Genomic DNA, 22,886 nt, shown 5'->3' with positions numbered 1-22,886 from the left:
TTCATACATATATATTTATGTCCCTGGAGCGAACATGAACATACTCGCTCTGATAATACATGGCTATACTTCTGTACTGCAGTGCATCATAGCTTATCCTACTGATTGCAGACCCGGGGCCATTGACTGGCATCCATATGCCATGGCAACCCACTCGCCCTCTGCGTCTACATGGTTCTCTCTCTGTGAGCCTTTTCCATGCTGCGATCAACATTCATTGCATCATGCAAGCGTTTAACTGCTGGCATTGATGTTCTCACCGATCCCTGCTGCTGCAACGGGAGGCCAGCTGGATGAGGACATCACCCAGTGTGTACATATAAGCCCCCGAGCAGGAAGGGGTTAACCAGGGGGATTTATGACGCTATGAAGATACAACATGTTATCTGCTATTTCTTCCCCAGTGATTTGTAGGAGTCCGGCCGCTGAAGAAGGATCGGGCGGCCAAAACGTGTCCAGCGCTTCCCGCTAAATGCTACAAACAGCACATCAGTACGATTTCTGTGTGTTGCGAGATGCGTGACAAGAGCCCATGATTTTACACGAGCGATTTTTCTGGGCTTCCATAAATCTGTCCCCCAGTGCTGGTGACCCCACATACCTCCACCTGCAGCCGGACGCATATTAGTAGTTTACACTGCGGTTATTCCTGCTGCCGATTCCAGCCAATGAGGTGGCTGGAATCAGCACCATGTGACCTCCCATTGTGCACGAGCAGTACAGTTCAGCTGCCGTGCACGATGAGAGCTGTGCCCGCGCCCACGTGACCGGTGACGTCACCGGTACTTGAATTTGCCCGCGAATTCCGAGCCTACAGAGGAAGCTGATGGTTGGAGCCTTTTATACTACTTTCAACGTGGGAGAGGAAGATTTCTGCGCTGTGTGGTGAGTACCTACCTGAGATTAATGCGCTGTGCTGCTACGTGTGGTGAGTACCTACCTGAGATTAATGCGCTGTGCTGCTACGTGTGGTGAGTACCTACCTGAGATTAATGCGCTGTGTGGTGAGTACCTACCTGAGATTAATGCGCTGTGCTGCTATGTGTGGTGAGTACCTACCTGAGATTAATGCGCTGTGCGCTACGTGTGGTGAGTACCTACCTGAGATTAATGTGCTGTGTGGTGAGTACCTACCTGAGATTAATGCGCTGTGTGGTGAGTACCTACCTGAGATTAATGCGCTGTGTGGTGAGTACCTACCTGAGATTAATGCGCTGTGCTGCTATGTGTGGTGAGTACCTACCTGAGATTAATGCGCTGTGTGGTGAGTACCTACCTGAGATTAATGCGCTGTGCGCTACGTGTGGTGAGTACCTACCTGAGATTAATGTGCTGTGTGGTGAGTACCTACCTGAGATTTATGCGCTGTGTGGTGAGTACCTACCTGAGATTTATGCGCTGTGTGGTGAGTACCTACCTGAGATTAATGCGCTGTGTGGTGAGTACCTACCTGAGATTAATGCGCTGTGTGCTGAGTACCTACCTGAGATTTATGCGCTGTGCGCTACGTGTGGTGAGTACCTACCTGAGATTAATGCGCTGTGTGGTGAGTACCTACCTGAGATTAATGCGCTGTGTGCTGCTGTGTGCTGAGTACCTACCTGAGATTAATGCGCTGTGTGGTGAGTACCTACCTGAGATTAATGCGCTGTGCGCTACGTGTGGTGAGTACCTACCTGAGATTAATGTGCTGTGTGGTGAGTACCTACCTGAGATTAATGCGCTGTGTGGTGAGTACCTACCTGAGATTAATGCGCTGTGCGCTACGTGTGGTGAGTACCTACCTGAGATTAATGTGCTGTGTGGTGAGTACCTACCTGAGATTAATGCGCTGTGTGGTGAGTACCTACCTGAGATTAATGCGCTGTGTGGTGAGTACCTACCTGAGATTAATGCGCTGTGTGGTGAGTACCTACCTGAGATTAATGCGCTGTGTGGTGAGTACCTACCTGAGATTTATGCGCTGTGCGCTACGTGTGGTGAGTACCTACCTGAGATTAATGCGCTGTGTGGTGAGTACCTACCTGAGATTAATGCGCTGTGCGCTACGTGTGGTGAGTACCTACCTGAGATTAATGCGCTGTGCGCTACGTGTGGTGAGTACCTACCTGAGATTAATGCGCTGTGTGGTGAGTACCTACCTGAGATTAATGCGCTGTGTGCTGAGTACCTACCTGAGATTAATGCGCTGTGTGCTGAGTACCTACCTGAGATTAATGCGCTGTGTGGTGAGTACCTACCTGAGATTAATGCGCTGTGTGCTGAGTACCTACCTGAGATTAATGCGCTGTGTGCTGAGTACCTACCTGAGATTAATGCGCTGTGTGCTGAGTACCTACCTGAGATTAATGCGCTGTGTGCTGAGTACCTACCTGAGATTAATGCGCTGTGTGCTGAGTACCTACCTGAGATTAATGCGCTGTGTGCTGAGTACCTACCTGAGATTAATGCGCTGTGTGGTGAGTACCTACCTGAGATTAATGCGCTGTGTGGTGAGTACCTACCTGAGATTAATGCGCTGTGTGGTGAGTACCTACCTGAGATTAATGCGCTGTGTGGTGAGTACCTACCTGAGATTAATGCGCTGTACGCTACGTGTGGTGAGTACCTACCTGAGATTAATGCGCTGTGTGGTGAGTACCTACCTGAGATTAATGCGCTGTGTGGTGAGTACCTACCTGAGATTAATGCGCTGTGCGCTACGTGTGGTGAGTACCTACCTGAGATTTATGCGCTGTGCGCTACGTGTGGTGAGTACCTACCTGAGATTAATGCGCTGTGTGGTGAGTACCTACCTGAGATTAATGCGCTGTGTGCTACGTGTGGTACCTACCTGAGATTAATGCGCTGTGCGCTACGTGTGGTGAGTACGTCACCTGAGATTTGCGCGACGCCACCTGACGCAACCTATCTTTTTTTGCAGATTTGTGCGCTACGTGGGGAGACGCGGCCACCCGAGATTTGTGCGCCTTTTTTTGCAAACTTACGTGTGGAGATGATCCTGACGTTTGGACGCGTTTTGAGAAGAATTTCGCTTCGCTTGCACACAAGCTGACATAACTCGTCGAGGTAAGCTGCTGCATCTGCTAAAATTTTCATTGCGTGCATCTGCTCATACATGCTTATTTTGCGCATATTTGCAGGTTTTCGTGTGTACGTGTATATATAATATATGATTCTTCTGACCAGGTTGGGGGAGTAGTGGTCAATGTAAGTGGGTGGAGCGGATCTAGGGATCAGTAATACTGGTGTGATGTGACTGTTAACCTGCTGATTTTTCGTTATTTCCTGCAGATCTGACGTCCTTGAGAATGGGAAGGCTGGCGGACAGTGAAGAGACCCTCGACGTTCAGCAATCTTGAAACCCTTCGTTTTATGGACTGCTTTTTGCCGGTGACTCACCTTTTTTTTTTGTGGTATTTTTGGATAGACTAAGCTTTTATTTATTTTCTTGCAAACTTTTTTCCTTCTTCTTTACAGGTGAGCTGATAAGTTATTTCAGGATTACCACACTGCGTTTGCTCACAATCATTGTTGAAGCAGCAGAGAGACTGACGGTCCTAGATGTTGGCTCAGTAGGACGCTTTCAAGATGGGCATGTTTGCAAATCGAAGTGATTCTTACATTGTTTTTTCTGTGCCTTGTTGTACTTCGTTTAAGTGGTAAAAATGGGCAGTTAGAAGTTGGGAATATTAATTAAAATTAAGAATATTGACAGTTTTGAAGACATTGTAATTTTTTAACATTTGCAAATGTTATATCTCATATGTGCAAGCATACTCTACAAATCTTTGCCAACATATATTTCCATCTGTTCACTTTATTCTAGACGCACATTTGCAAAAACATCTTTTGTTTGGAACCATTTTGGAGACATTCAAGTTGAACCTCATTTTTCCTCATTTTGCTAAATCCTTTTTCCTCCACCGAGCCAAGATTGCAAAGGCTCGTGGGTGTCAGAATACATACCCCCTAAAATGGCCCTATTTTACAAAGTACACCCCTTAATGTGTTCACTGAGTGGTGTCAGGAGTATTTAGATCCCACATTTTCAGGAATTAATGCAATTATGATAAAAAAAATTATAATAAGGCTTTATTTCGGCTAATGTGCTATTCTAAATTTTTTTCCACCAAAAATCCTCATTTTCATGTGCACTGACACCCCAAAATGGATACCCCTGTTTGTATTGTTTTCAGAAATGTACCCATTGTGGCCCTAATGTTATGTTAGTATGCACAAATGGGACCCAAAATGTAATCAGTACTATGTGGCTTTCTGAACAGACTGTTATGATCGTGTGGGCAGATTTAGCAGACTGCCAACACCATCGTGACCAAAGGACTAGTAGTCTAGTAGTATACATGCACACAGGAAATTCACATGGAATCCATGCCACTGACCCTGTGCTAAAGAGGGGGGGAGGGGGTCGACAGTGGCCCAACCTAAGCATCTACATCCCCAAATAAGAGGGCGGCCCAGCGGTCTTCGGAACTGGGCCATAGCTGATCCTAGGAGCCACAGAACAGGACACACGCATGGCATATAACAGAGACGGAACAGAATACACAGAGATAGAAAACACTGCATACAGAAGCCAAAAATGCAACCACTACTAACAGGCTGATTATAAAGAACAGGTATTACTTGACATTGTAGACAAAACGTGAAGCTAGCGGGCGAACTTCTAAGCTCCTGGTTATACCGCTATTCCCTACACTAACTATGAGTCCAGGAGACCCGGACAATACTGCCCACTTGGCCTGTAGCAGCAGCCACAATGCATACTCGAGTATAGCCGATCCCAGTGTTAGCCGAGGTACCTAATATTACCCCTTGGCTTATACTCAAGTCAATAATTGACCCCAGGTTTTTGGGGTAAAAGTTGGTACCTTGGCTTATACTCAGGTCGGCTTAGACTGAAGTATATCTGATTACATACAAAAACCTAATGAAATAAGAGCAATCGTTGCATGCAAAGCATTAACCCTTTCCAATCCACTTATTTTTTCTCACCCATTCTCCCCAGCTCCAAATAAATTGGTTCTGGGGAGAATGGGTGAGAAAAAATACACTTTCCCTGCACCCTCCTGAGCTGACAGAGTTCAGGAGGGTCCTGCTTACCTGTCCGGCGTCTTCAGTACTCTCCTTCTGCCTCCCGGTTCGGCGATCATGTGACTGCTGGGGTCAGGTAACACCGGCGGTCACATGATCGCCGGCCAGAATCTATGCATTACATAGCGCTAAGTAATGTGTAAAGGAGAAGGCAGAAAGGATTAAAATCCCTTTCTGCCTTCTCCTCGGGGGTCTTCGATGAGGACCAGTGCAGGAGTGCATCTGCACCCGATGTGCCTGACGATCGGGTGCAGATCCACTCCTGCACTGCAGTGTCGGGCCTGCCCCGACATTGGAGGGAAATTATGATGTCGGGGCAGGCCCGACATTGGACTGGAAAGGGTTAACAGCGGGAATCTGTCTCACCCATCCCCCTCTGTGGCTGCGGGAGGCCAACTGTCATTAGCAACAGTCTTCAGCAGTAGATGGTGTGGGCTCAGATCTGTAGGATGTAGATGCAAGTCCATTCCAGAAAGCTGCTTCCTAACATATACATACATTCACGTGCTGCGGTGGGCAAGGGGTTAAAAGGGTTCCCTGGGACTCCAGTACTGATGATCTATGCGCAGTGAAGTGGTGATCTGCCTCTCAGAATCCCTGCCAATCAGCTGATGACGAGTGCGCACCGCTGCCACTTCAGTCTATGCCAGACGCAGCACCGTACATTTCCGGCTGTACACGCCTGCATAGGATTGCATTTCAATACGCAATCCTATGCAGAAGGCCGTGGTTTGTCTACGCGAAATCACGCGCAGAAAACAAACCGCGCCATGCTCTAATTCTGTGCGGGGTTCGCAGAGCCCCGTACAGAAACGCCACTCGCTGGCTGCCGGGTCTGCGCATGTGGCGTCTGCTGGCACATGAGTCAGAGCTGCGGGAGCGGGCGAGTTCCGCACTGCTCTCTGCAGGCGCTCAGGTCGGGTCCCGTTGCGAGCAGCTGGATGCGACACGGCCGTCTGCAGGCGGCCTTAGGCCTCATGTCCACTGGAAAAATACAATCCGCGTAGAATCAGCTTTCAATTGTATAATTTTCATGCAGATATCTGCACACATTGCTGTCAATGTGATAGCAATGTGGCCGATCCGCGGTAAAATGGAGCATGCCGCGGTTTTTTCTCCCACGCATGAAAAACGCAATTCTATTAAAATTCCATCCGCGGGTGCAAAAATCAGTTTAATGGACGGGATGGCCAATGATTCCCTAGGGGCAAATCCGCTGCGGAAACCGCAATCCCAGTTTGCTAGTGGACATGAGGCCTTAAGGCTCCGTCCCACAGACGGATCTACCGTGTTTCCCCGAAAGTAAGACAGTGTCTTTCTTTTTATCCCCAAAAGCCCCACTATGTCTTACTTTCGGGGTATGTCTTATATTGGAAAATGGAGCATGAAAAAATCTGGACCATGCTCCATTTTCATGCGGGTCTCCCGGGACACAAAAATCAAATTGTACTCACACGCTCTGGTTCTTCTCTTCGCCGCGGCGCCATCTTCTCTCAGTCGCGGCCGGATCATTTTGCTTCGGCCCGGCGCATGTGCGGGGCACGTCACCGACGTCATCATGCACATCCGCCGAGCCGAAGAAAGAAGATCCGGCCGCGACGAGAGAAGATGACGCCGCAGCGAAGGAAGTATCCGGAGCGTGTGAGAGGCAAGTTAATTCTGATTTATTCCTATTTTCAGCGCTCATGTCCGCGGGGCAGGAGGGACCCGCTACGGATTCTACATGGAGAATCCGTAGCGGGCCTGATTTTCCCCGTGGACATGAGGCCAAAGGTGGCAGACGCGGTGACGTATGGAGGGGGGGCGGCGCGCAGCTACCGTAGATGAGAGGGAGGCGGCAATACCCCCGTGTTTCCCCGAAAGTAAGACATATGTCTTACTTTCGGGGTACGGCTTACATTGGCCGACCCCCCTGAAACCCCCGATACGTCTTACAATCGGGGGGTGTCTTACTATCGGGGAAACACGGTATTCAACCTAATAGCTCAATGCTTACGGTGCGTAATTTCACAGCGGAATTCCGCACCGTAAAATGCCGCGGGTATACGCGCGGACGGCTTCCATTGCAGTCTGTGCAAGCCGTCCATTCACGCTATTTTCCGCTGTAGCACAGCGGAAAATAGCGTGAAACCGCCTCTACGCCTACCGCCAGCCGCGTCACATTCCGCTGCGGTGCGTCTCACGCTCTATTACCCATGCGCACTGAGGCGTCATGCGGGACTCCGGAACCAGAGGTAAGTATTGGGGTCTCTTGGGGCTGCCGTGATGGGCTCCGCCCCGGAATTCCATGGCGGAGCCCGTCACAGCCATGTGCAGCCGGCTTTACAGCGTGGGTAATCAGGAGCCTGAAAACATAAATAAGGTAAAACAAAAAAACAAATTCAAATCACGTTTTATTATTTATTAAAAATGTGGATTTTACACCAAGTGTCATTCCGTGATAAACCAAAGGCCGCTGTGTTTGGGGATCTTTTCTGTTTACTCAATCGGTGTAAAATATTGCGCAGTTTTTCAGGATACTCCAAAAAGCATATAAAAAAAAAAAAAAAAAAAAAAAAGGTGAGTCACCGGCAAAAAGCAGTCCATAAAACGAAGGGTTTCAAGATTGCTGAACGTCGAGGGTCTCTTCACTGTCCGCCAGCCTTCCCATTCTCAAGGACGTCAGATCTGCAGGAAATAACGAGAAATCAGCAGGTTAACAGTCACATCACACCAGTATTACTGATCCCTAGATCCGCTCCACCCACTTACATTGACCACTACTCCCCCAACCTGGTCAGAAGAATCATATATTATATATACGTACACACACACGCAAGCGAAAACCTGCAAATATGCGCAAAATAAGCACGTATGAGCAGATGCACGCAATGAAAATTTTAGCAGATGCAGCAGCTTACCTCGACGAGTTATGTCAGCTTGTGTGCAAGCGAAGCGAAATTCTTCTCAAAACGCGTCCAAACGTCAGGATCATCTCCACACGTAAGTTTGCAAAAAAAAGCGCACAAATCTCGGGTGGCCGCGTCTCCCCACGTAGCGCACAAATCTACAAAAAAAGACAGGTTGCGTCAGGTGGCGTCTCGCAAATCTCAGGTAGGTACTCGCCACACGTAGCGCATTAATCTCAGGTAGGTACTCGCCACACGTAGCGCATTAATCTCAGGTAGGTACTCGCCACACGTAGCGCATTAATCTCAGGTAGGTACTCGCCACACGTAGCGCATTAATCTCAGGTAGGTACTCGCCACACGTAGCGCATTAATCTCAGGTAGGTACTCGCCACACGTAGCGCATTAATCTCAGGTAGGTACTCGCCACACGTAGCGCATTAATCTCAGGTAGGTACTCGCCACACGTAGCGCATTAATCTCAGGTAGGTACTCGCCACACGTAGCGCATTAATCTCAGGTAGGTACTCGCCACACGTAGCGCATTAATCTCAGGTAGGTACTCGCCACACGTAGCGCATTAATCCCAGGTAGGTACTCGCCACACGTAGCGCATTAATCTCAGGTAGGTACTCGCCACACGTAGCGCATTAATCTCAGGTAGGTACTCGCCACACGTAGCGCATTAATCTCAGGTAGGTACTCGCCACACGTAGCGCATTAATCTCAGGTAGGTACTCGCCACACAGCGCATTAATCTCAGGTAGGTACTCGCCACACAGCGCATTAATCTCAGGTAGGTACTCGCCACACAGCGCATTAATCTCAGGTAGGTACTCGCCACACAGCGCATTAATCTCAGGTAGGTACTCGCCACACAGCGCATTAATCTCAGGTAGGTACTCGCCACACAGCGCATTAATCTCAGGTAGGTACTCGCCACACAGCGCATTAATCTCAGGTAGGTACTCGCCACACAGCGCATTAATCTCAGGTAGGTACTCGCCACACAGCGCATTAATCTCAGGTAGGTACTCGCCACACAGCGCATTAATCTCAGGTAGGTACTCGCCACACAGCGCATTAATCTCAGGTAGGTACTCGCCACACAGCGCATTAATCTCAGGTAGGTACTCGCCACACAGCGCATTAATCTCAGGTAGGTACTCGCCACACAGCGCATTAATCTCAGGTAGGTACTCGCCACACAGCGCATTAATCTCAGGTAGGTACTCGCCACACAGCGCATTAATCTCAGGTAGGTACTCGCCACACAGCGCATTAATCTCAGGTAGGTACTCGCCACACAGCGCATTAATCTCAGGTAGGTACTCGCCACACAGCGCATTAATCTCAGGTAGGTACTCGCCACACAGCGCATTAATCTCAGGTAGGTACTCGCCACACAGCGCATTAATCTCAGGTAGGTACTCGCCACACAGCGCATTAATCTCAGGTAGGTACTCGCCACACAGCGCATTAATCTCAGGTAGGTACTCGCCACACAGCGCATTAATCTCAGGTAGGTACTCGCCACACAGCGCATTAATCTCAGGTAGGTACTCGCCACACAGCGCATTAATCTCAGGTAGGTACTCGCCACACAGCGCATTAATCTCAGGTAGGTACTCGCCACACAGCACATTAATCTCAGGTAGGTACTCGCCACACAGCGCATTAATCTCAGGTAGGTACTCAGCACATTAATCTCAGGTAGGTACTCGCCACACAGCACATTAATCTCAGGTAGGTACTCAGCACATTAATCTCAGGTAGGTACTCAGCACATTAATCTCAGGTAGGTACTCACCACACGTAGCAGCACAGCGCATTAATCTCAGGTAGGTACTCACCACACAGCGCATTAATCTCAGGTAGGTACTCGCCACACAGCGCATTAATCTCAGGTAGGTACTCAGCACATTAATCTCAGGTAGGTACTCAGCACATTAATCTCAGGTAGGTACTCGCCACACAGCGCATTAATCTCAGGTAGGTACTCGCCACACAGCGCATTAATCTCAGGTAGGTACTCAGCACATTAATCTCAGGTAGGTACTCAGCACATTAATCTCAGGTAGGTACTCACCACACGTAGCAGCACAGCGCATTAATCTCAGGTAGGTACTCAGCACATTAATCTCAGGTAGGTACACAGCGCATTAATCTCAGGTAGGTACTCACCACACAGCGCAGAAATCTTCCTCTCCCACGTTGAAAGTAGTATAAAAGGCTCCAACCATCAGCTTCCTCTGTAGGCTCGGAATTCGCGGGCAAATTCAAGTACCGGTGACGTCACCGGTCACGTGAGGCGCGGGCACAGCTCTCATCGTGCACGGCAGCTGAACTGTACTGCTCGTGCACAATGGGAGGTCACATGGTGCCGATTCCAGCCACCTCATTGGCTGGAATCGGCAGCAGGAATAACCGCAGTGTAAACTACTAATATGCCAGCCGGACAGGAGCCGTGGGGTTTTTGTGTGCTTACAGGACCTGTGATGATGTCACCATCATGTGATCAGTGTGTGGGAGGAGACAAGGGGGTCACATGACCAGATCTCTCCACTCAGTGGATGCAGGACTCTGCTGTGTGGGGATGTATTCAGAGAGTGGATGGAGCAGAGCCGAGCGTGTGTGAGATGGAGGAGCAGAGCTGAGTGTGTGTAAGACGGAGGAGCAGAACCGAGCATGTTTGGGAGACTGGGGAGCGGAGCCAAGCGCGCGTGTGAAACAGAGGAGCGGAGCCGAGTGCGTGTGAGACGGAAGTCCGGAGCTGAGTGCGTGTGAGACGGAGGTGGGGAGCCGAGCGTGTGTGAGACGGAGGAGCAGAGCCGAGCGTGTGTGAGACGGAGGAGCGGAGCCGAGCGTGTGTGAGACGGAGCAGCGGAGCCGAGTGCGTGTGAGACGGAAGTCCGGAGCTGAGTGCGTGTGAGACGGAGGTGCGGAGCCGAGCGTGTGTGAGACGGAGGAGCGGAGCCGAGCGTGTGTGAGACGGAGGAGCGGAGCCGAGCGTGTGCGAGACGGAGGAGCGGAGCCGAGCGTGTGTGAGACGGAGGAGCGGAGCCGAGCGTGTGCGAGACGGAGGAGCGGAGCCGAGCGTGTGCGAGACGGAGGAGCGGAGCCGAGCGTGTGCGAGACGGAGGAGCGGAGCCGAGCGTGTGCGAGACGGAGGAGCGGAGCCGAGCGTGTGCGAGACGGAGGAGCGGAGCCGAGCGTGTGCGAGACGGAGGAGCGGAGCCGAGCGTGTGCGAGACGGAGGAGCGGAGCCGAGCGTGTGCGAGACGGAGGAGCGGAGCCGAGCGTGTGTGAGACGGAGCAGCGGAGCGAGCGTGTAATGTACATATAGGACGCTATATATATTTGTATTGTACACGTGGGGGACTATATATATAGACTAGCTGATATACCCGGCTTCGCCCGAGTTAATTTGGTACTGGTGTTTATCTGGTGTTCACATGGAAAATCTTATGAAGTCGTCGTTACTTTAGAGATACTGAAGAAAAACAGATGTTCACCATTTTGCATAGTCCTCTGCGTTACCCAGAAAACACCACGGGGAGGTAACCATGCGACGTTTCCTTTATATAAAATGACATCAGGAAGTGAGAGAATTAGATTCCGTACGTAAAATTTGGACGTTAATTCTTTTGCGCACAGAATTGAATAATCGAGTTGGGACCCATTAGCTTTTCCTATTTATGACATAATCAATGCTCGTGCCAAATTTCCCGTTTCTATGACACCGGAAAGTGAGAAAATTACATTCCGCACGTAAAATTTCGACGCCAATTCTTTTGCGCTAGAATTGAATAATCGAGTTGGGAGCCATTAGCTTTTCCTATTTATGACATAATCAATGCTCGTGCCAAATTTCGAGTTTCTATGACACCGGGAAGTGAAAATATTAGATTCCGTATGTAAAATTTGGACGCTAATTCTTTTGCGCATAGAATTGAATAATCGAGTTGGGACCCATTAACTTTTCCTATTTATGTCATAATCAATATCCGTGCCAAATTTCACGTTTCTATGACATTGGGAAGTGAGAGATTTAGATTATGTACGTTAAATTTCGACGCCAATTCTTTTGCGCTAGAATTGAATAATCGAGTTGGGACCCAATTACTTTTCCTATTTTGGAGATAATCTATGCTTGTGCCAAAATTCATGTTTCTACGATATCGGGAAGTTGGAGAACTTTTGGCGAGTCAGTCAGTGAGTCAGTCAGTGAGGGCTTTCAGCTTATATATATATGTGTGTGTAATGTACATGGGGGGTGCTATATATATATATATATATATATATATGTGTAATGTACATGGGGGGTGCTCTATATATATATATATATATATATATATATATATATATATATATGTGTGTAATGTACATGGGGGGTGCTCTATATATATATGTGTAATGTACATGGGGGGTGCTCTATATATATGTGTGTAATGTACATGGGGGGTGCTATATATATATATGTAATGTACATGGGGGTGCTATATATATGTAATGTACATGGGGGGTGCTATATATTTATGTAATGTACATGGGGGGTGCTATATATATATATATATATATATATATATATATATATATATATATATATGTAATGTACATGGGGGGTGCTATATATATGTGTGTTATGTACATGGGGGTGCTATATATATATATGTGTAATGTACATAGGGGGTGCTCTATATATATATGTCTCATGTATATGCTGCAGCTTGTTGCCCTTAGTGAGGTGTGCCTTGTGAATGTGACGTGATAAGCAGCCTTTATATTTTCTCACTGGGGTTATTTTTGCCTTGCTTTTCCTATGGATGCCATTGGGGCATTATCTAACCACTGAAGGAGTCTAAGCCACACTTGCCAGATCGGTAATAGGCGGGAGTTCGTTGATTTCAGAGCATCCTCCAAGTTGTACTACACATCGCACCCCATCTCCTCGGCTGATGAGTCTCAGAGTGTGGGGGATGTTATCTCTAGGCTGCAGGGAGACCCTCAGGTCTGGGCCTTTTCATTGCCACCCACTTCTGAGGCTTTATCAGCTGTGAAGAATTTTTTTTTGCTGCATTGGGGTTGATCCTGATCACCCGATAGGTTAGACTGACAGTAAGGCTAGAGGTTTGCTACAGGGTAAGTCATCCATGAGGATTTTTGCCCTGAATATAGTCGGTGGCCAAACGAGACTCAATGGAATGACCCAGCGCTACAGAGCCAATTCTGTTTTGCATTATGTGATACGATTAACGTTCTGCTGGTTTTGTATCCCACCCCTAGAAGTCTGGATGAAGCTATGTCATTAGCCATATGGATTGGTCGATAAGTTAGAGAGTGGACTGGTGAACTATTTTTGGCCCCATCCGGGGAGTCCACTGGTTTAGAAGAACCTTTGCAATTGGTTTCATTGCCTGACAGAGCTGAGAGAAGGTGGAAATGAGGGGTCAGAGGTCGCTGCTTCTTCTGTCACCAAAGTGGACATTTTCTTCAGTTGTGTCCTCTCCAGGGATCTCAGTTCGGACACTAGCTGGCCTGGAGGTTAAGGGGAAGTTTCCTTTAGGCCCACAAATTGCTTAGTTTCAATGGATTTTATTCAGTTACATTTCTGATACATATGTCATTCATGCGTTCAATTTACTCCCCGCAGGCGGCAGGATGATGAGTCAAAGGAATAACAACAATCTATCATCTCACATTTTGAACTTTTCTGCCAAATATTTTCTCATATCTAACAAGATTCTGATTGTCAAATAATTCTGAATATAAAATAAAATTCTAAACCAAATAAACCAAAACATAAGTCTTATTATTCAATAAATCTGTAATCACAGCAGGTATCAACTCACGATAAGCTTTTGTAAATGGTCACCAGGATAAATCTAGGTCAAAAGCAGGTTGTGTCTAAGGCCTGGGATATCAATTAGCTCGAGCCAGGGTCCCCACAGCTCACCATATTTCACTAGGATGTCTGATTGCATGGCGGTTCTGCACCTTTCTAAATGACAGAGTGGGTTGTTTCCATCTAGCCGCTATATGGATCCTGGTCACTATGCATATATTTTGGATCAGCTTATGAGCTTGGTGCTTCACTCCAGGAGGGCGATCTCACAGCAAGAACAACGTTGGGGATTTTGGAAATGGGCCTATAAATAATCTACGTAGTAACCCATGAACCTGAGACCAGAGTCTGGCTACCACCGAGCACCTCCACCATAAATGTACGTGGGATCCCATCTCTGAGCATCCCCTGAAACATAAGGGTGAAACTGAAGGGGAGAATGTATTTATCCTAACTGGTACTAAAGGTTTTCGATATAGAATCTTGATGGATGTGTCCATTACGTTGACCTGGTGACTGCCTTTAGTAATAGTTTTGCAGCAGTGGTCCCATCTCTCTTCTGTCATATTAATTTGTAAATCTGATTCCCATTTTCGCATAAGCGGGAGCTTGCCTTCTATATTGGGATTATTCTGTGAATTAATGAGCAAGGACAGGGTTCCCTTTCTCAGGGTTTGCTTTTGCACAGTCTTTCAAGCATTGTCATCTCGCGAATTGCCCATGGCAAATTCAGCAAATGCAGAAAATGGAAAACCTCATTGACTCAATAAATTTCAGCTTCAGGTGGATTGTTTAGCTCAAAATTGTTAATATGTTGGATCCCGTTACAAAATGGCGGAGGTCTGTCAGTTCATTACTTTTCTAGCATTGGAAATGGACCAGGTCCAGGCTCGGTGAAATTCTCACATTCGGGATAATAGGAAGCATCCTAGAGGTTCTTGTAGATAGATTATATTTGAATCGAACATTTCTCCATATTCTTAAAGAGTAGTATGTGAGTGGACTAATGGCATATAGATTTGGGCTCATGGGACTATCTGAGCATATCAGGTTGGGAATAGTCTGCGGGGTTATTCTAGATGACTCCATATCAACCCATAATGGAGCCTCGGCGCCCCCTAATGTCATTATCCAATGGTCCGATTGTGCCGCCACATCATATTTCCATAAATTATGAATGGAAAGACCTCCTTTGCTTTTATAATAATACATGAGGATATTCTTAATTCTAGGGCTCTTTGGAGCCCAAATAAATCGAAAAATATGTCGCTGTAAATTTGCTAGTACTGGGCGAGGGATCGGGGTAGGCAGTGTCCGGAACAGGTATAATATAGGAGGTAGTAGATTCATCTTCGTCGCGTGAATCCTCCCCACCCATGACAATAAAGGGTCATCACATCTAGTCAATTCTGACACTAATTTTTGTATCAAAGGGGGGTAATTCCATTTATATAAAGTAGCTAATGAAGCAGTTAGGTTGATTCCCAGGTAAGGAATATATTGGGGTTGATGTTGAAAGCCAAAATTTAAATCAATTAGTGTTGTCAGGGAGGGCGGAGAGTTCATGTAAGCAATATAGCACTTATCAGGGTTTATTTTAAGTACCGAAAGTAGTGCCCGCTTATCCAGTTGTCCCATCAGGTTGGGTAAAGAAATTAACGGCTGGGTTAATGTAAGCAACAGATCATCTGCGAATATACTCAGTTTATATTTCACTCCCCCCACTGTAACGCCTTTTATATTGGGATTTTGTTGGATGACTATTGCGAGGGGCTCAATTGCTAACGCGAATAGCGCTGGTGAAGGCAGCTTTAATACAGTGGAGGGAGTGGAATAAAAAGCTCCAATAGCGTGTGTGAAGGCGCCATCAAAGCCCATACACTGCAAGATGAAGAAGAGGTAATTCCAATACGGGGAGTCAAAGGCTTTTTCATTATCAAGAGCTAATAGCATGACAGGGATTTTAGTATGTTTAGAATAATCGATAATATTCAACACCTTCCTTATATTATCCGGGGCCTGTCTAGATGGGACGAACCCCACCTGTCCTAGTGAATAAGGCTCGGAAGAAACTGCTTCACACGGGCCGCTAGAATAGATTTAAAGATTTTATAGTCAATATTTAGCAATCAGATAGCCCTGTAGCTTTTGGGAGGGGGGGGGCTTTATTAGCCTTAGGAATAACTGTTAAATTGGAATTAAAAAATTCGTGAGGTGGAGTGTCACCTTTCAGTAGAGTTTGGAACAAATTCTGTAACGGCCCTGATCAAATTTCTTTTATAGTACTGGGGTTACAACTTGATTATTCAATTATAAGTGCAAAAGTAAGTGACCCCTATGTAAATGTGAGGGGTTAATTCTAGATTTTCTCTTGTCTCAAATTAAATAGAGGAAAAATACATTTTGATGTCTCCTTCAACTTCTCTTTATCTGCCTTTCTTTCACTATATGACCCTGAATCTTGTCTTCACATGTCTTATCTGTACTTTCCCATGTCATCCTGTTCTGAGGAACATTTTCTGAGAAACTTATCCACGGACATATTTTGCTTGGATACAATTGTCACCGAGCGTAGACATATTGTTTATGTAGGAAACGTCTTTTGAAAGAGGTATTATTAATTGTTCATCCAGATGTTCAGCGACCTTGGACATGCGCAGTGATTAAATCTTACGCAAGCAACCTTTCTATATATTCTGTACTTTGCAAATAAACTCACTTCTTCTTTGGCTAACCGCATACCCGTGTGGTCATCTATCTGAGTTGTCTTTGAGTACTCAAACCTGAAACTGATTGGGAGGCAGACAGCATCAGCTGAACGGTCTGTTTAGACCCCCTAGATTACTTGGCGCCCAACGTGGGGCAGAGACTAACTCCTTACCTGCAGCCCATACCTGACGACCCTACCTGCCGACCAGCCGGACCAGAGGCCACGGGACCCCAGATCTACAAAACACCGGTGTAAGGTAAGCCCTTGACTTGCCACTCCAGCTCTGGGCTCCCCTGACTTCAGTCCCGTGTTGGCAGGAGGTGAGTCGCTGCATGTTATATAGGATGCTTCTGCCTGTTATTTATGGTGTTCTTAGTAACCGTGCTAGACGGAAGAACCATTGTGTGTACATTGCCATGCTGTCTGCTGTAGAAATTATTGCTTTTATTCTTGCTTTAACTGTCGGACTCATAATGTTAGCTGTAATTTGTAAAAGACAAAATTACTAAAGCCGCCCAGCAAGGCAAGCTGTGGTCCCCTTATGCCCATAAGAAGTAAAGATATTGCAAATAGAATTCCTGCCAGCTGCGGACCTGGCAGAAGGGACTGGCCTGATTTACCCGAAGGAAGCTGTGGGCATCCTTATATTGCGTGATTGAGGTAAAAACAGAGGAACAAGTCCATAGTGCAAATAAGTGTCCTGCCAGCCGCGGACCTGGCAGAAGGGACTAAAAGGTCTGTGTGACCGCCAGATTTACCAGAGGAAGCTGTGTGCATCCTTACACTGTGTGATAGTGGTAAATCAAGAGGTAAGTCCAATAGTCAAAATGGGGTCCGACCAGTCTAAGACTTATCTGACACCCATCGAGATAATACGAGACGGGGAAGGGAAAGACATTTGTTGGCAAGCCTGTAAAATATATAGACGGATAGGACTTAAAAAGGCAGGAATCTTTAACTATGAGTTCTGGCAATAGTACGGGAGAAAGCATGAAAGATATCAGAGACGCCGGTTTAGAAAAAGGAACAGACAATATGAGAAACGTACAGTGCAAGGAGTATGCCTATATGCAAACAGCTAAAGAAATAGCAAAAGACAGAGAAAGCAAGTTAGCCGTGGGGAGAGAATGTAGTAAGTTGTTGAGAAAAGCAGGTGTTTAGAATTTTGGGAGAAGGAAGTCTTAGACCAGCAAGTTTGGGAAAGATTCAGAGATAGTCAAAGGTTGGATAAAAGTATGTTAGACAGATGGATAGAGGCAAGTGTAGACACGGCGGTAATGGGTTATCAGAGAAAGGGAAATCTTTTATAGTCTGTGTTCCTTTGGGACATAAAGCAAGTTCATGCAGAATCTGTGGACAATTATGTGACAAATAACCATTATTGTTTGTCTTGTATGTCTTGATGTTATGTAATCTAATCTTTGTTGTACGTCTAAGTCTCCTTCATACAAGTGTAAGAAAGTTATACCCCACTCACATCTGTGGGGGCCTTTAAGAATACAAGGGTTTAAAATACGGAAAAATGCTGCGCTGTTAGAAGCACTTAGCATGTTGTCTTTTCTATGTGTTTAACTATTCCCTGCCATCTGTGTTTCATAGTCTGTGCAGAGAAATATACCTCTTATAATTACTAATGATTAATGTTGTTTAAAGTCTGAATGTTTTGGCCGCTTTCTAAAATCTTAGCTATTGTTCTGTTTCATAGAGAGATAAAATTCAGGGTCATAGAAGAAAGACAGACGTTGATGAAATAAGAAACTTGTAATGAATTACGTGAATTATACGGTTTTAAAAATAGAGAACATAGGGATTTTAAGGTATATTTTTGCTTTTTGGGTAAATGTCAGTTCTGTGATTGGTTGGACGTCTGTATCACTGCTAAATGCTGTTAGTACTGTACTGTCTCTGAGAGAACGTTCTATAGGGGAAATACGCAAATGGCCAGTATTGAAGGGGTGGAGCTGTATGATGAAAAAGTACGTAATTTTTCATCCCTCTCTTCTCCGAAAGGAGGGGTGAGGAGCTTGGGCAGTTAGGAAATGTTTTTTTTTTTTCAAATTTGATGAGACATTGCAGGCAGGATCAGATTAATAATGAATTTGCTTAAAGAATATAATATTCCAATGTGGATAGATGTTTATGGATTATTCTGCCTTGTTGTAATTCATGTCTTTGTTATTTGCACTGATAGCTTACAAGCCTTATCTGCATCCATCAAATTCTCACCAGATGGATCGGTACGGGTTGAGACCTCAGGTGACAGTTCAGAAGAGTTTTGTAAACTAACTGCTCTCTTGGTGGATCCGGCTCATGCATTTGTCTTGACAGCTACTGCAGAAACTCAGCTTTCCGCAGGTCCTGACAAATAGTAAGCCACCTCCAAAACAAACTCCAATTCTGCAAAACAAAGGTTGTTCTCCTGGGTCATCGCTTAGCCCAAGGAACTGGACATCTGACATAGGGACAAAAGGCTGCTGTCCAAAAGCCATACCTGTACTTACACCTGCTGCCAAACTCCGCACCTTTCTGGGCCTTGTTTCATACTGCCGCCCATGGATCCACTCTGTTTCCTCTCTTATGCAACCACTCCTTGACTGTCTTTCAATCATTCTTTTCTCTCTCACCCCTGAAGCTCAATTCTCAGCTCTCCGCCCTTTTACACTTTACCATTTATTCTTTTCTGTACTGAATTTTCTGGCCATGTGACGACAGTATGGACACAAAAGCACGGAGGACAACCACGGCCACTTGGATACTACTTCATGAGGCTGGATCCAGTGGCTCGAGGAGCTCCCTCATGTGTTTGTGCGGTGGCAGCAGTACAGGCAATGGTTGACAAATCTTCGGAGTTGGTATTGGACTACCCCCCCTAGTGGTCCTCACACCTCATGACATCCGGAACATATACACGCAAGTGCAACCCAAGCACTTACTTTTGGCCCGTCAAATCCAGCTACAATGTGCTCTTTTCATTCTTTCCAATGTTGCTACTACTTTGAACCCGGCTACTCTCCTTCCAATTAAGTATCCTAGTTCAAAGGGGGGGGGGGAGAAGACATAAGGCATATTGGGAACTGACGTGAAGGGACCCTTGGGATGTTGTATCAAACTTCACCCGTCCGGTGAGGCTCGTATACACCCCGGGTCTGAAAGTCACCCGACCTTCTGTCGGATGGCAGCAGACCAAGCGACACCTCTCCCTGTCCTCACTCTTACGCACGCAGAGGAACAAGTTTTTAGTGTCGTTCCTTCGAGCCTTTGGGCTATCAAACAGATGGACCTCGGCAGACTGTCAGTCCCACCAGTAATGGTTTACCTAAAGGAAGGGGAAAAAGCCTCCTTGGTCCGTCAGTACCCCCTGGCACATGTCCAGGAAGATGCAATTGCAGACATTGTCTCTTCTTTATGTTAACTTAAAGCCCTTAAGGAATGTGTCTCCCCAGCCAATACCCCTTTTGTTCCCCGTTAAGAGAAAGAGTATAAAGGGCCAGCCAGACTGTCAGTATTTGTTTGCATTTATTTTCAGAGGAAAGCAGTACTGTTGGACAGTACTGCCACAAGGGGCACAGAATAGCCCAAAACCAGTTCACCAGATGCATGAAGCTGGTATTAGACGCCTGGCCAATTCCCGAGGGCACCGCCCTCTTGTAATATGTTGATGACTTACTTTTGTGTGCTCCTGACCCAAATAGTTGCCTCAATGCATCACTAAGCCTTTTGTGTTTCCTCCATCAGAATAGAATGGCTGCAAAGCCAGCAAAGACAAACTTCAGTTCTGCAAATCTCACGTAGTGTTCCTGGGCCACTGCCTAGGTCCAGGTACTAAACACCTGATGCCGGAGCGCACGAAGGTGGTAAGTGACATGCAACTTCCCACCTCCCATGCCCAGTTGCGTACCTTCTTGGGACTGGTTTCATACTGTCGGCCGTGGATACGCTCTGCCTCCATGACCATGCAGCCTCTGTACGACTGTTTGGGTTCACGGCCATTTGCCCTGACCCCGCAGGACGAGTCAGCCTTCCATCAGCTGAAAGTACAGATAACCAGCTCATCCGCACTGGGGCTGCCAGACTATGACAAACCCTTCCAAATGTACGTCACTGAGATGGCGGGACACGCCACCGCTGTTCTGACACAAATGCATGGTGACAAAAAGCGACCTGTAGCATACTACAGTGCCCATCTTGACGCGGTGGCTAGAGGGTCTCTATCATGCGTCCGAGCGGTTCTAGCAGTTCAGGCACTACTGGACAAAAGTTCTGACGTTGTCCTAGATCACACCATGGTGATCTACACCCCACATGTGTACATGGTATCCTGACTTAGGTAAGCTGTCGTCATCTGTCTCTTGCCAGACAGATAAAAATGGATCTCGCAGTGCATTCCTCCTCAAACATCTCATTCCAAAGGTGCACCACCTTGAATCCAGCCACCTTACTTCCATTAGGTGACGAAGATTCAAATGGGGGAGTAAGTACAGGGGATCAGTTGTTTTACAACTCCCTGACTGACGAGCAGGAGGCATTTGACACCGAAAGCCAGCATGACTGTGTGGCCCTCATGGCCCAGGAAACGGCTGGGTTTGCGCATGTCACAGACAAGCCCCTGCAGAACCCCCAGTTTGAGCTGTTTGTGGACGGATCCAGATACCTGAATGACGAAGGAAGGTTTGTAACAGGTTTTGAAGTAGTCCCACTGAATGAGATACTTGTACAAAAACCACTGCCGCCACACATGTCAGCACAGGAGGCTGAGCTCCGTGCTCTAACTGAAGCCTGTACGATTGCGAAAGGTACCACTGCTAACCTCTACACTGATTCCAGGTACGCCTTTGGTATTGCACACGATTATGGAACCATCTTGCGGTCCAGGAGCTTCCTCACGGCACAAGACAAGCCCATTAAGAATGGTGTATCAGTAGGTAGATTAATGCAAGCCATCATGTTGCCCGAACAGGTGGCCATAATAAAGGTTAGAGCACACACGCAGGGGCAGTCACCAGAGAGCAAGGGAAATGATAGAGCGGATAGGGCAGCCAAGGCTGCAGCTCTTCTGGACAGGACTCGAGACCCCCCAAGTCCTGTGTGCTATAAGTTGGATCTTGGTCCCACCACCCTTGTTGATGTGGGACTTGGCGCCACACAGGATGAAGTGGAGCGGTGGACCAAGGCAGGAGCTAGGTACGTAGATGATGTATGGAGAATGGAAGACAGAGTGTGTTTGCCAGCGGCTGCCTACCCCCACCTTGCCGTCCTAGCTCACGGGAAAGTGCACAGCTCTAGGAATGCCATGGTTTCTGTTGTGGACAAGGTATGGTATGCTCCAGGGTTCGACAGGATGGCGAAGGCATATGTGAAGGCAAGTGAAGTGTGCACCCTGCACAACAAGTGGTGAGCTCCCCCCCCCCCCCACCCACCCCGGAAGTGCACACCCAGACCACTGTATCCTTTTCAGAGATTACAAACCGATTACATCCAGCTTCCCAAATCAGGCAGGTATGAGTACGTCCTTGTGTGTGTGGACCTGTCCAAAGCCACCGCACAATGCACAGCGACTAAACTTGTGTCAGAACTTGTATGTAGATTTGGGGTACTAGAGACAATTGAGAGTGACAGAGGTACACATTTTACAGGTAAAGCGATGCAAGAGGTGATGTCAGCCGGATATGTAAAGCACCTGTGTGACCAACTAACAGTAACACAGAATCTAGTCTTTTTCTTCCATTCCAGACCCTGACAACTTAGAGGGATCACACTCTCTACAACCTGGAGACTGGGTGGTCGTAAAGAGGCGTGTCCGGAAATCCCTAGGGCCCAGATTCAAGGGGCCCCATCAAGTCCTGCTGACCACACTTACTTCGGTAAAAGTTGAAGGAACTGTTGCTTGTCTTGGGACTAATGGGACTTTTCCCGCCCTGCTTTGCCCCCCCCCCCCCCCCCCATGAGAAGGAAAAATGAAGGACATTTTGTTTATCGTTGGACTTTTTGGACTCCTCACTCCATGCTTCGCCCCTATGAGAGGGTGCAAAATAACAATGCCCAGAACCACTTTGTTAGACACCACCAAATACTGGTAGATGGACTGAACACCTCACAGGTGAAAGACTGTTGGACTTGCACACACGCACCAGTAACTGCCACTAGTCTTTCTAACCTGGCTGTTCCTGTTCCGCCAAAAGAACTGCTTGCATGGACAAATGAAAACTCAGAAACCGGGGATAGCTGGTGGGGTAACACATTTAGTTCTTTGAACCCTGCCAATTGGTTCTCTGGTCTAGGAGGGTGGTTCATGGGAATTTTACAAAGTATGCTTCAAGTAGTGATGATT

The 22,886-nt window shown here is 47.0% G+C and overlaps 2 long non-coding RNA genes across 2 annotated transcripts; one reads left to right on the top strand and one right to left on the bottom strand.

Moving 5' to 3' along the window:
* Nucleotides 1-710: 710 nt before the first annotated feature.
* On the top strand, nucleotides 711-3,721 carry LOC136624533 (uncharacterized). The gene is made up of 4 exons (XR_010792323.1): nucleotides 711-885; nucleotides 2,924-3,069; nucleotides 3,295-3,393; nucleotides 3,481-3,721. It is a non-coding gene; the product is annotated as an uncharacterized lncRNA (long non-coding RNA).
* Nucleotides 3,722-7,523: 3,802 nt separating this feature from the next.
* Nucleotides 7,524-10,431, bottom strand: LOC136624534 (uncharacterized). Its single transcript, XR_010792324.1, has 3 exons — nucleotides 10,188-10,431; nucleotides 8,016-8,161; nucleotides 7,524-7,782 (listed from the first exon to the last, which is right to left on the bottom strand). It is a non-coding gene; the product is annotated as an uncharacterized lncRNA (long non-coding RNA).
* Between the last annotated feature and the right edge of the window lie 12,455 nt (nucleotides 10,432-22,886).

This window comes from Eleutherodactylus coqui, chromosome 4, assembly GCF_035609145.1.
Source record: "Eleutherodactylus coqui strain aEleCoq1 chromosome 4, aEleCoq1.hap1, whole genome shotgun sequence".
In the NCBI taxonomy this organism is placed as follows: domain Eukaryota; kingdom Metazoa; phylum Chordata; class Amphibia; order Anura; family Eleutherodactylidae; genus Eleutherodactylus; species Eleutherodactylus coqui.
This window is presented reverse-complemented; position numbering and strand designations above follow the sequence as displayed.